Source organism: Anser brachyrhynchus (assembly GCF_964034855.1).
Source record: "Anser brachyrhynchus genome assembly, chromosome: 5".
In the NCBI taxonomy this organism is placed as follows: Eukaryota; Metazoa; Chordata; class Aves; order Anseriformes; family Anatidae; genus Anser; species Anser brachyrhynchus.
In genome coordinates this window covers 15,335,828-15,348,786 of record NC_137699.1, presented here as the reverse complement: position 1 = coordinate 15,348,786, position 12,959 = coordinate 15,335,828, and the positions used below count along the sequence as shown (strand labels likewise).

At 34.9% G+C, this 12,959-nt stretch overlaps 1 protein-coding gene and 1 long non-coding RNA gene across 16 annotated transcripts in view; both read left to right on the top strand.

Moving 5' to 3' along the window:
• Nucleotides 1-12,959, top strand: part of LOC308196095 (uncharacterized protein) — a 434,993-nt gene that overhangs the window by 339,398 nt on the left and 82,636 nt on the right. The gene's annotated exons all lie outside the window — the stretch shown is intronic.
• On the top strand, nt 2,962-11,553 carry LOC308196100. The gene is made up of 3 exons (XR_013952084.1): nt 2,962-3,120; nt 4,758-4,794; nt 7,592-11,553. It is a non-coding gene; the product is annotated as an uncharacterized lncRNA (long non-coding RNA).

Sequence of the window (12,959 nt, the reverse complement as noted above, 5' to 3'; positions counted from 1 at the left end):
GAGACCTTAGTTATCTTACTAGGAGAGAAGTTAGATTTAATGGTACTGATAATATTCTTCTTTGTATTAATAATAGATACTGTCACTGTAGAATAAACAAAAAGAAAATGGCTAATCTAGAAAAGAAAGAGCTCTTCAAATTCAAGCCCTTAATTTAGGATAAATGGCTGGAAAATATCACCATTTATCATATGATATTTGTCCGGGGGACAGGGGGAAATGAGACGGGTGTATGTATGTGTGTCTTTGTACTTATTTCATCCTAGCCTACAATGTAAGGAATTTTTAATGAGAGACACTGATAGACATGCAATATAGTAACAAATACTATTCGGTTTATTTGGTTTTGCACATTCAACATATAACAGCTTTCTGAAGAAAAACAAAAATACCCCATTTCCCAACTGTTTTTTTTAACTTCATCCTTTTCTTCTTACAGAGGGAGTTGAATTTCAGAATCCTATAGTTTATTTTACCAAGAGTCTTTGTCAAGTGGTGACTCATTTCTGAATGTATGCTGAATGTATGCTATTCTTCTGTAAACGGTTGCAATATTATCACTTTGATTTAGAACTAAAAACTGATATTAAGCAGTAGCAAAAAGGAAATATTTCTCTAATTTTGCAACCTTTTGGGCAAACAACTATTTCCAAGGATGTTTTTGAGCAACATATATATGTGTGTGTGTATATATATATACGTGTGTATATATACACACATATATGTATGTATATGTGTATATATATATATATGTCTGTCGCAAATCAGTTCTCCAATGCTATCTGGAATTGTGCTTGTTAAATTAGCTTATAAAAAAAATAATCTGTTCTTTTTTTTTTTTTTAATCTGTTTCCTTTTCTAATGAAAAGTGTTGCAAACATTCTAACTGGTCTGCAGTTGTCTGACAGAAAGAAGATAGATACACAAGTCTTCTTTACAAATTTCAACTGATTTTAACAGTTAAAAAATAAAATAAAAAAATAAAAAATAATAAAATAATAAAATAAACTTTTAATGGTATGTGAATGTGAAAGGACCTGCTGCTTTGTCCAGCAGGTGAATTACCCTTAGTGTGCCCTTCTCAAACACTAAGGGGAAAGTCTATTGTTCTGGCCTCTGTAGGGGAATGGCACCAATATTTTTCAGTGGTACTGTCAGTAGAGGGAGCATGTCATGTTAACATTACCCACTATAGAGTTCTAGGCTAACGGTGTCTATTAGACAGATGGAAAGGTTTTATCTACACTGGGCAACGGGATAAGACTGAACTGTTAAGTTAAATGACTTTCCTTTTCAACATACTGAAGAGATTTAACTATTTATGGCAAACAGCTTTCAAGAGCAAATCTTGTGGAAAAGACATGTAGTGAGTTTTTTATTTAAAAGTACTGTTGCTGTCAGTAGTACAGCTACATCACAGCAATTCTGGAGCCTTTGCTAAGATGACATTTTCAGCATGCAAATTTAAGGGACAGAGGTCAGAAAGCATCCAGCCAAAACGGATAACTACTTTGACTTCCAGTGATGGTATTTACAGAGAGGAGGAATGTGTGTGGTAACTTTGTTATGCAAGTTGATATATACCTGAACTGTAAATGGCCATGTTTTCAAATGTATATAATGAAAAAGCTCAGGGTTGATGATTCATATAATGGCTAAATTCTATAAGTATTAGTTGTTGCTTCCCTATTATAGATATAGGATAAAATAGGTTGATATTTCAAATTCAGCTAATAGAAGAAGATATGACATTAAATGACGAGCAACCTGGCTGGCAGCCTCTGTAAAGAGGTTAAAAAACAAATGATTAACAGCAGCTGAGCTGTCTTTTCACTTATTGGGTTTGTTTTCAAGTAGACTTGAAGAAGTTTGGACAGAAATGGTAGAAACTTGCTTGTCATTTCTTGCTTCTTCCCTGTGGAGAGAAACTTTTCAGTCTGGCACTTTTACAAGCTTTCTTATATAAAAATCTCTTAAAAGTCCTGAGATGTTCCTAACTTCTTGACATTGAATAAAGAAAACGCTTTCTTAATTATTTATCCATATGCCAGAAATATGCAGAAAAGAACGGAATAATCACTTCCTGTAGAGCCTTTTTTATTCCAGCTATCTAAAAAAAAAAAAAAAATTTTACTAATAGCTTTCATACATTGTATGTTAGACAGGACATTATGTTATTATATTGTATGTTTCAGGACATTGGGACAATGCCTGAAGTTCTTTCACAATACTTTGCACTTCCCTCTTTCTTTCCTTATAATTTCACACATTAACTGGATATTAAAAACTCCGGCTTAAATTTCAGGTATGATGTTAATGAAAACTTAAGAAAAATCTGTTAAACAAATAGAAAAATACAATTTTTTTGAGTGCTGCTTTTCAACCCCAGGAACTCTGAGCGTAAGAACTCTTTGGGAGACTCTTCTACCTCTCCTCCTTCTTCTTGTGAGCATACAATATGTTCTTCTAAGGCTAATTTACTTAAAGTGTTATAAAACTTATTCTACTCACTTTAGCTGTTTCTCATTATTTGTAACACCAGTGATATGTGACAAGGTTTAAATGCATTGAAGCCATCTCTATTAATTGTAAATAAATCTTTAAAAGTCTCTTATGAATCTTCTCTTCTTCAAGCATTCATGTAAGGAAAAGGAACAGAAAGATATTGCCATCACTGTACACGCAGAAATCTTAAGCTGCATAGCTGAGCATAGACCAAGGCAGGTTTCCCAGGTGGCTGGGTACACCCATCAGGGCACTGGGGGCACCAGCAGTCCTTGTGATGTCTGTCCCTGCCCATCCCAAGTATTGAGCTGCCTTTGCTCCCCCAGCACCCATCCAGCACAGCTAGGTAACCAGCATCAGGCCTCTGTGATGAGGTCAATCAGGGAGAGCTGTGAGATGCCTCCTCAGGGACCACCTCCCCTTCCTTCTTCTCTGGAGTAGTATTTAAACTCAGTCCTTGCCAGAGGCATGTGTTTTGTTAGTCCTGACTAAGGCCTGCTGACCTGGCCTGCGAGATTGATCTTGGACCTGCTTCATCACTTACAGGTTTCTTTGGCCACCATTGACTGGAACAGGTTACAGATCTTCCTTACTCTGCTTGCTTAGATGCCACAGGTCAGTGGTCTTGCTCGTGGTACTATAGCTTTGTTAGTTCTACTTGTTGCCACTCCGGGTTCCCTGTTGGAGCTGCCTGCTTGGGCTGCCATGGCACTATCATCTGATCCTGGGACCAGATGGGGACTGAAGTAAATCATGCATCTCTACCTGGCCATGGTGCACTGCTTCAGGATGATGTTTCTGTAGCATTGGTCCTTGCAGCAGCACCTTCCATAACAGAGGCCAGACATTATTGTAGATGAACTACCATAGTGATGCTGGATGTTCGATGATTCCCTTTGGCAGCCAAAGCTCTTAGGGACTGCTTGTACTAGAACTGTGTCTCTGTGCTTGGCTGTGTGACCTCTGGCCCTAGGTCTCAAATATAATTAAGAGGCTGGACTTTATTTTTTTCTCGTGAAAGCTGTTTGCAATTCTGGAACAGAAGTAATTCATGTTCACGCTAATGTAGGTAAGAATAGTACACATCACTGCATAAATGATGTGGCAAGTGGATAATTTTTATTTTTTCTTTACTTATCTAGAGGCAATATAAGAGAAACTACTATTATTTTTTAAAATGTTCAGTGGTAAGAAAGAAATGTCTAAATCCAATAGCATGAATAAGTAGAATAAGATTTTCTTGTGGCCAGAGGTTATGTCTGAGAGTTTGACTGTGAAGTTTTTGTTGTGGTGGTGGTAGTTTGGTATATATATTTTGTTGTTGTTGTTGCTTTCTTGCTGTTCTTTTTTTTTTTTATTATTATTTCTCTTCTTGCAATATGATGGTGGACTACTAAAATGAAAGAGCTGCTGTTTCAAGGTCATTGTGAGGAAAAATAAAAAAATACTAACTCTGAATATGCGTTGCATGTTAGTACTTCTAGGGATACATGGCACTCTGAACAGTCTGGGTCTTAACTGTTAGTTGTCTTGACAACACAAGCTGTTGGTTTTATTTCTAGTTAATATTCTAATGGATTTGTTGATTTGTATTAGATGTTGTGGGTCATGTCCTCAGCTGGTGTGAGTACTTGAAGAGGTTACTGCTTGAAGTAACCTTTAGTAACTGACACTATCTGATGATCTGAGAATCTAGTCTGTGCATCCCTAACCTTCTATGAAAATACTATGGATTATTTATTTTAAAAGGCTGAAGGAGGCCATGGGCAACCTTGGTTTTTGCAAGACTGTCTGGCTCTAAGGGCCATTAATGAGTTAAACCTCCATCTTAAAGTCAAGTTTTGAAACTTTCCAAAGCCTTTAACAACAAAGTCATTGTTATATGGAAAATTGGTGGTTTGTGTTCAAATAAGCTTTAAATTGGGTTCAAAAATACTAATAACACAAATCACCATTATATTTGCTCTTGTCGAGAGTAGTGCCAAAGACTAATATTTCTAGATAAAAGGCATTCTGAAGAGCACACTTAATGGGGAGTTACATATGTACCAAAAATTCATTATTGTTGTTGCTATAGCTCAGTAAAGTGGAGTTTATCAGAGGTCTGAAGTACTTTGTGATGCTCTGCAAAGTTGCATTTGGAAAGTTTTTGACAAAAGTTTTTTGGAGATAAAAAGATGTTTGTGTAAAACTATCTGTATTGCATCTGTCATGAATTCTATTTTTACTTATTCATTTGTTATTTGTTGCAGAGGATTATTCTGTTTGTTTCTAAAGCAAACTTCAAAGGTAGGTGCATTAAAATTTTACAGCCATTTCTCATTTAAAGTATAAACCTAGAGCTACAGTTTTGATGGTCTAATTCTAAACTTGCTTTGCCCCTATTATTTCTCAGAACAGATTTATAAAGTTCAAACTTATCTTGGGTGTAGAAACTTCCTATCTTACTGGTGCTTGTTAAAGTGCGGCAAAGGTCTTGGGAGCATTTTTAAGCCCCTCTCCCGCCAATAACAAGAGTTATCTACTTCTAGTTTGCCTGTGATAAGTCTGAGAAGTCTCACTTTGTTTTGCTTTATTTCTCAGAAATACACATTAACATTTGTGACCATACATGTTCTTATGTATAAAGATGCATGTATGTAATACCTTTCTGTCAGTGAAGACAGTTCAGCCACTTCTGAATTTGAGAACTTTGAGACAGGTGTGCAAACAGCAGTCTATCTGCTCAGGTTATCGTACATTCTTGTAACTCTTCAACACTTTTAATCAATGGCAAAAAGATCGTTAAACTACCAATGTGCATCTAAGCTAAAATATCTCAGAAGAGAATCTATTTAAATTACTAAAAACATTTCCTTCGTAATATTTATTCTTAAACACTTGCTGTTTTCATGCTAGTAGATACAACAGCAACTCAGAAATAAGTAAAAAATTGACAGAAAAAAAAACTGACAAATATTTGCTGTATACAACTTATAAGGTGATCAGTACAACTACAGAATATAAAAGCACTACAGGATTTAAGTTGGTGCTACACAGGAAATCAATAAGTTACACAGGATATTAAACAATATTATTTTGTATCTTGTGTATTGGATGCAGGCAGATTATTTAATAAAAAAGATCCCAAATCTTCAAAGAAAGACTTGGGGGAAGAAAAATTCACTTAGTCCAAGTTTCTCAAACAAGTATCTTGGACTTCTTTAGAAATAATAATAAGAACTCTCCAGATCATGAATACTAGGCCTTCCTCACTAAGTTACAACAATGCATTTTTCAGATAAATAGTGTGCATAAAACCCTGTAAAATTCAATGTGGAATGTTTGTTAGGTAGTTTAGACAGGTATTATATTAAATAAGCTAAATCCATTGCTCTTGTAATTTTTTCCTTGTAGCTTCAAAGACTCTTAAAGTGGATGAAGTCTAAACAGAAAGCTGTTTGTTGAATAGATTCTTCTCACACAAACACATTTCATGAGAAATAACGTTTGACAACGTGCAACATTGCACATTCCCTTCAGCCCACAATCTCTGTGGTTAAAACCAGAGGATCCATGAAAGTCAGTGGAGACTGGTTCTGTGTACCAAAAGCACAGTGATCTACAGATTTCTGTAGGTATAAATTTGTATTCAATGTCCCAAAACAAGTGGAAAAGGTGCAACAGGCAACAAATTGATTCAACTAACCCATAGCACCCCTAATATTCTATAAGAAGGATGGTTCTAAACTAAACTTTCCACTTGCAAGTGGAAACCCACAAGGAGGACTATTAAATAAGCTGTTTATTTTGAATTTGAAAAGTGTTTGTACTATCAAAACCACTTCATTGCTCTTCTCATAAAGAATTTCAGTAGCATTTATTTGAGCTTGCAGTTTTTAAGATCTTGAATTTTAGGGCTCACAGCTCCTTTTCCCTACACTTTTTTGTACTTTCCATGTTTTAATGACTTGTAGTTCATGTAAATCAACCAACAGACTCAGTCTAAGAAATTATCATTATCATTAGTCTTATTAACAGTCTGTGAAAGTCTTAGTCTAAGCTAAAAGTAAAACTTTTTGAAAAAGCAAGAGGTAGTGGGGATAATGACACTGATGTACACAGTTCTATGAACTTAATTTTCAGTCCCTTAAATTAATGTAAAAATTTCTTAAGACCAAACTTCTGTACAATTTTAGGAATGTTCTGAAATCATTTTCTTAAAACAGGCTTTTTTAAAAACAATATAAGCTACAGATCACAGAATGAAGAACACTTGTGACAGGCTTTGTTATTCCTCTGTTCTTTTGTAAAGAGGAAGTAGCCCATCTGAATAAAAAATTTTGGAAATATAATGAGGAAATATAAATCAAACAGTAATGAAAAGCATGATTGAACATGGTTTTTATTAAGTATGACCTTTCTCCAGATCATAAAACAACACAAATAATGGAAATAAAATACAGAGGAAATGCAAGTACAGTGAGACCTCCATACCCAGAAATGCTGGGATTAATTTTTCCCATATGTCCTGGCAGAAGCTGTTTCTTGACCCTTACAGCACAGGGAAAGACTTATCTATTTTTCCAAATACTTGTTTGAAGAAGTGGCTTATATTTTGATGGGGGGAGGAGGATGACTGTCTGATTTTTTTTTTTTTTCCTTTCTCTACTGGGTGGGGTGGGGAGAAAATACTTTAAAGTGTGTACTTCTATATAGATTTAGCTTCACTGAATGTAAAATGGAATAATATAAAACAGAACTCAAAACTCCCTCAGTTAAGGTTTTCAAAGTTTGAGACAAATGTTAACTTCAAGAATCAAATGTGCAATGTTACTGTTGCATGCATCTACTGTAATTTATACTGGTGTAAAGGACATATAAAAGATTATTCTGCTTTTGTTCTACAAAATCTTTGTAGTCATTGTACAGTGTTGCAGAGGATAGTCACAAAAATAATATAAAAATGTTATATTTAGATGATTACCTATTTTATTCCCTTAACCTAGGGTCAAACATATGGCCATGTGTTCTGCTTTCACATTATATTAGGTATGGAATAAATTACAAACTTCTAATTAAATTGAGCACTTCCATTTATTTTTAGATGAAAAATTTGGAAAAATCAGAGAAAGCAGTGGATGTACAAGGCTAATTCAGAACAACCTTTCTGGAATTACCACTGCAACCACTGGAGCAAATATGATGAAGAGAATTACCAGCACTGTTACTCAATATAAATGGCTCAGAAAATGCCTTTCCTCCCTCTGTAAAATATCCATCTCAAACGTTTAAAATAAATAAAATAATGGAGCTAGCTATAGTAGGGGTTATGAAATGAGTAATCAGCCTTAAAATTTGTTACATAGTATAATAATATCATCTCTTGTTTGCAGGTATTATAAAAAGAGTTTTTTATGGCACTAAACACCTGGTGTTATGTTATTTTTGTAAAAATATATCTTCATGTAATTGAAATCAATGTTGACTCAGTCAACTTTAGTTCATGCATATGTCAATCATAGAATTGTTCTGCCAAGGCACTACTTACTAAAAGGAGGACAGGCAGACACAAGGGAAGAAAGGAAGGGAAGAAGGATTTTTAAACATACTGCAAAAAAATATTGTGACTAAGCTCAATTGTTCAATGCAGTTTTTTAAAGAGGCAGAACTCTCCTATTGTGGCTTGGAAAGCTGTTCACTTTCTGCTTCTTTCAGTGAAGTACAAATTCTGTGTTTGAACATTCTGAATATATGAACTCAAATTATAAAAGATTTGTAGTTATACAAAAGAGCTTGAGAAATGACCTAAGATCTCATCTGAGAACCTGTAAGAGGCTATTTATTATCATGTACATCTACATTCACATCTCTCCTTCCCTGTCATTTGGTTCATTTGCATGTCTGACTGTAGGGCTTATGAACATGGGAGAACAATCAAAGCCCAAATAAACATTTAGCTCACTGATTGGAAGTAGTTTTCTTTATATTCCATTGAAGGCACATTCATTTAATATCAGTATATTTGACTGTTTCATGGCAATTCAGCAATTCTCAAAGGTGGAAGGGAATTGACAGAAAAGCACTAAATAAAAGATGGTTGCAAGACAGTAGCAGCATCTCAAATCAAGAAGGTCTGCAACTGGCCTCTTAACTTGCTTTTGTAAAAGTGAGGATAAATTATTTTTTTCTTTGTACAGACTTCTAGCTGATGAGAAATTATCTTGCCTCAGCCATTGTCCTCTTTGAACCCTTGATCCATCTGTACTGGCTGACCACCAGCAGTAATAAAGCATGGAGGGCATAATCACTATGTGCTTAAATAAGTATTTATTCACTGATATAAAATCAAATTTGAATTAATACTAATATTAAATTTTATTAATATAAAATTGAAATATAAATTTGTCAATGTATACAATGCCTAAAACATATAATACTGTAAATCCTACAAGAGCAAATATTTTAAAATGATACAGGATGCTGAGAAAGGACACTTCAGTGTTAACTTTATTTTAAGTACCTACCTTGAGGTCAAGAAAATCCCTTACTATGGCTTGCTGAAGAGAAGAATGAGTTGTAAATCCACTTGCGTGCATACTTGGAGTACTGCTAGTGAATAATTAGGTCTGCACAACAATCACAGACTCATTGGGCTACAGAGACACCTTTAAGTGCAGCACTTCCCCAGCAGTATGGGGGATATAAACCTGTAAAGGGAATATAAAGTCTGTAAAGCACAAATTTTGATAAAATAGTTTCAAATGAGTGTTTCTGTTATTCTGATACCCATTTCTGCACAAATTTCTTTACACTACTTCTGCTGTGAAGCCACCAGACTTCTCGTGCACGTGAATAGAGGGCCAACGTCAAGATTTGTTCTATAAATACAGAGCTGTTATTGTGATTGTTGACAACAGAAGGTAGGCTTTCTTTGATGGTCATGTTTAAAAATCCCAGCATCCTGCTTTGAAAAGGCATTTCAAATTTCTTTCAGCTAACAGTTGTAAATTGTAAACATGCTAAGAGATTACTTTCTAAGTTTTTTTCTTGTACTGTTAATTATTTTTTTAAATCTCAGTATCAAATGAGTTCATCATCATCATAACTATGAGATATTAGCTTGAAATAAGGATAATATAAGCAATACAAACATAAAAAGTGTTAACAACATGCTTAGTAAATATTCTGCCATTCTCAGATAGTGAACTGGTTATTGATATTTCTGTAATTTTGCGTCCAGCTTAGAGCTCATTGGGCTGAAACTGGGAATGGTCTATACCTTTTGTAACAGATCAGTCTGGAAGACTGGAACATCCACATAAGCATCAAAACTGACAGATCTCAATGTTACTGCATGTTTGTGGTTTTTTTTTTTTTTTTTTTAAGATTACTCTTCTAGCAACAGAAGATGGAAGAGGTTGAGTCTGCCTGGGCTTAGTCCTTGATTCTAGGCTACTTTGTGAGGAAAATTTAGTACCACATCATGTCTACAAGAGCCACACTGAGACCCTTACAAGTCCCATTCTCGGTTGTATGTTTTTATTCCTTGGAGCTTACCCAAAGTCTCTATCTAGCACATGAGACACAGAGGTTGTTGCCAGTATATTAGATTATATATACCAGATAGTTTCATTCCACCAGATTAACAGGGACTTTAGTACACTTTACCTGTTGTATTTTCTACTGTGAAGCTAGGAACTAGCTGTTTTGTCTTGGGCAATAAGGCAAACAAAATCACTGTCTATCCTTGGAGCATGTTTTCTGAGATTTGCTAGGAGATTCTAGTTCTTATTGGCATTTTGGGGTATTTCACAGAATTAGAACACAAGTCATGTAAGGAAAACATTGATTTCTAGAACAGTTAATAATATATAATTAAAGAAGTGGAAAGAAATAATCAAAAAATGAGGGATACATTGTCAACTCTAGCATTTTCCAAAAATGTTATTTGGAAAAAATTTTGGCTTCAGTTTGGTTGGATTGGACTCCATACTACATTTTATCAGTAGTAGGTACTATTATTTTTGCTGATGGTCTTTCTGAAAGGAACTGTGTCATTACTCTAATCTTTTTGGCATTTCAGTTTTCTTTAACTTCTGTAGAATAGCACGCAGTTCTGCAGTTAGCTGTATGTAGATGTCATTTTGCACATGGAGCCCCTCTGCACTGACACAGCAGAATTGAAATCTTAATCTCTACTTTCTTTTAGTAGAGCAGCAAATCACAATACTAGAATGTTAGAGATGATAGAAAGCCATTTTAGATAAATGTTATGCTCCAAAATCTTTTCCAGTTGAGCCTGAGTTTTTGACCAATGACGCTTCCACTGATTCCCTGAAAAAAAATACTACTGTCTGTTAAAATGCACACAAAATTATGGATTTTTATGTACTTTTTAGACTCACTTCCAAAATAGTGCATATCTAAATCAAAATGCCAGTCTTCTGTATTGGTGGTAATCAGTTATTTTTAGCTTCACCAGAAGCCAAAACAAAGATATTAATTGTAACCATCAATTAATATGCTACCCATTTGTCAGGATGATCTAATGACCTAATTATTAGACCATTATTCTTTGCTTTACCATCATATTCCCTGCAGCTGTTGTGCAGACTGTCAGCAAGGCATACAAACTACTGCCAGAAGCCAGCTCTCCACAGCTGGGGGAGACTTGAGGGCCAGGCACTGAAGAGGCCAAGTCACACAGCCAATTCTCCAGACTTTTCTCTAGTACTTATGGTCTTTTTAACATGAATGGAATAGATGGGTCCTTATTTTGTAACACTTACATAGAGACTTTCAACATTAGGATCACAAAACATTCTTATATGATCAAGGAATCCTCTTCCAGCAAGGCACGCAAATAGTAACAGAGGCACCCACCTTGCGTTAGTGAGACACTTTGTATAGCTGTATCTTAAAAGTTGAAACACAACTCAAACTTCATCTGTGAATGCTTTGTCACATCTGAAATCCATATCAGTATTCTCTGTTTTATTTTAGTACTTATTCTGGTATCACAATGACCGTATATTTTGCAAGGCCAGATAGCTGGTCTTTGTGTTAATTTTAATGAAGTGATCTATAAGGTCTAACAGGTTGTAGTTATTACTGGACTTATAAAATATTTTGCAGTGTTTATACTCACTGAATACAGATAATGGATACTGAAGTAATGCCCAAGCTATTAAGTATATCAATAAAATGCAACATCAAAAAGTAAATGAAAAATGACCTTTGTTTTATAAGTACTGCTTTTTTGCAGTTTAAAATAAAATAGACTAACCTATGAAAGAAGTCTATCAAGAGCTATTAAAGGCAAAGCTGAAGACAAAGTTTTCATGTAAGAAGATATTGAATTCCAAATAGCTGGAAGCTGAGAGAGTACACAGGAAAGACTTGCATCATAAATTTCTCTGTTCTGGTACTTTTTTCCCTAAGCATTCACAACTGACTATTTTCAGAAACAAGATACTAGGCTGAATGAATCATGTAGAGCTGTTCCATTATATTCTTTGGCAGAATAAATCAGTCTTAAAGAGATAATTTTAACCTTTTTTATAATCCAGTCTTCCCTGACATCATTTGTTACACAATTTGTTACAGCAGATGAAAGCAACTGCTTGGTTTGAACCTACAGAAGAATGTAAATAAATGAGTTTTGTAATTAATTCACCCAGAGATATAGCCAGTATATTGGACTGAAAATGTGTTTTGTGAAACATGCAGATACCACAAATAACACAGATCCACACACACAAAAACTTTTGTTTTCCTATTATTATCCGCTTTTTTAGTATGAATGCCAGGTTGTAGAGTAGTTTTTGTTGTCAGTTTGTGATGTCATACATCACATATGAGGACACCGTAGAACAGAGACCCTACCTACTTGTATTGCATAGTGGTGGTAAGTGGTGATGGAGTCTTTGCATTTTCTTTCTCTTTACTGAACCTTGCAGATTCTCCTAACAGGAGCATCCAAGGCACAGGTCTGGTAGATTTGTGATGTTTTTTTTGGTGTTTCCTACAGCAGTGATACTTTGTCTGCTAGTAATTAGTTAGCATTACTCTGGCACTGCATATTACGGGGGAAGTTTTAGAAGAGGAGCTGAAGCGAACAGATTCTTGGGTACCTCTAAATAATGTTAGTTAATTACTTGACCTTCATATCACATAATATGGCTGGAAGAATGTTAACCGAGTAAAACAGCTAATCACTTTCACCGTATCATCTGTATAGTGAAAGACCACTGCAAAATTAAATAAAAACTTAATATGAAATATCACTGGGTTTACCATTGATGATGTCCTACAAATCAGTTTCCACTATTTAACTGCTTAAGCTTTAGCAAGTCCAAACTTCTTTTCTAATTAAATCAACCCTCCTGACACGTTAATCTGAATTGTAATGGATTGCTTCCCTAATGCAGACTTATTCTGTCTTTATTATGTCTGCAAAGCTTATACCATGG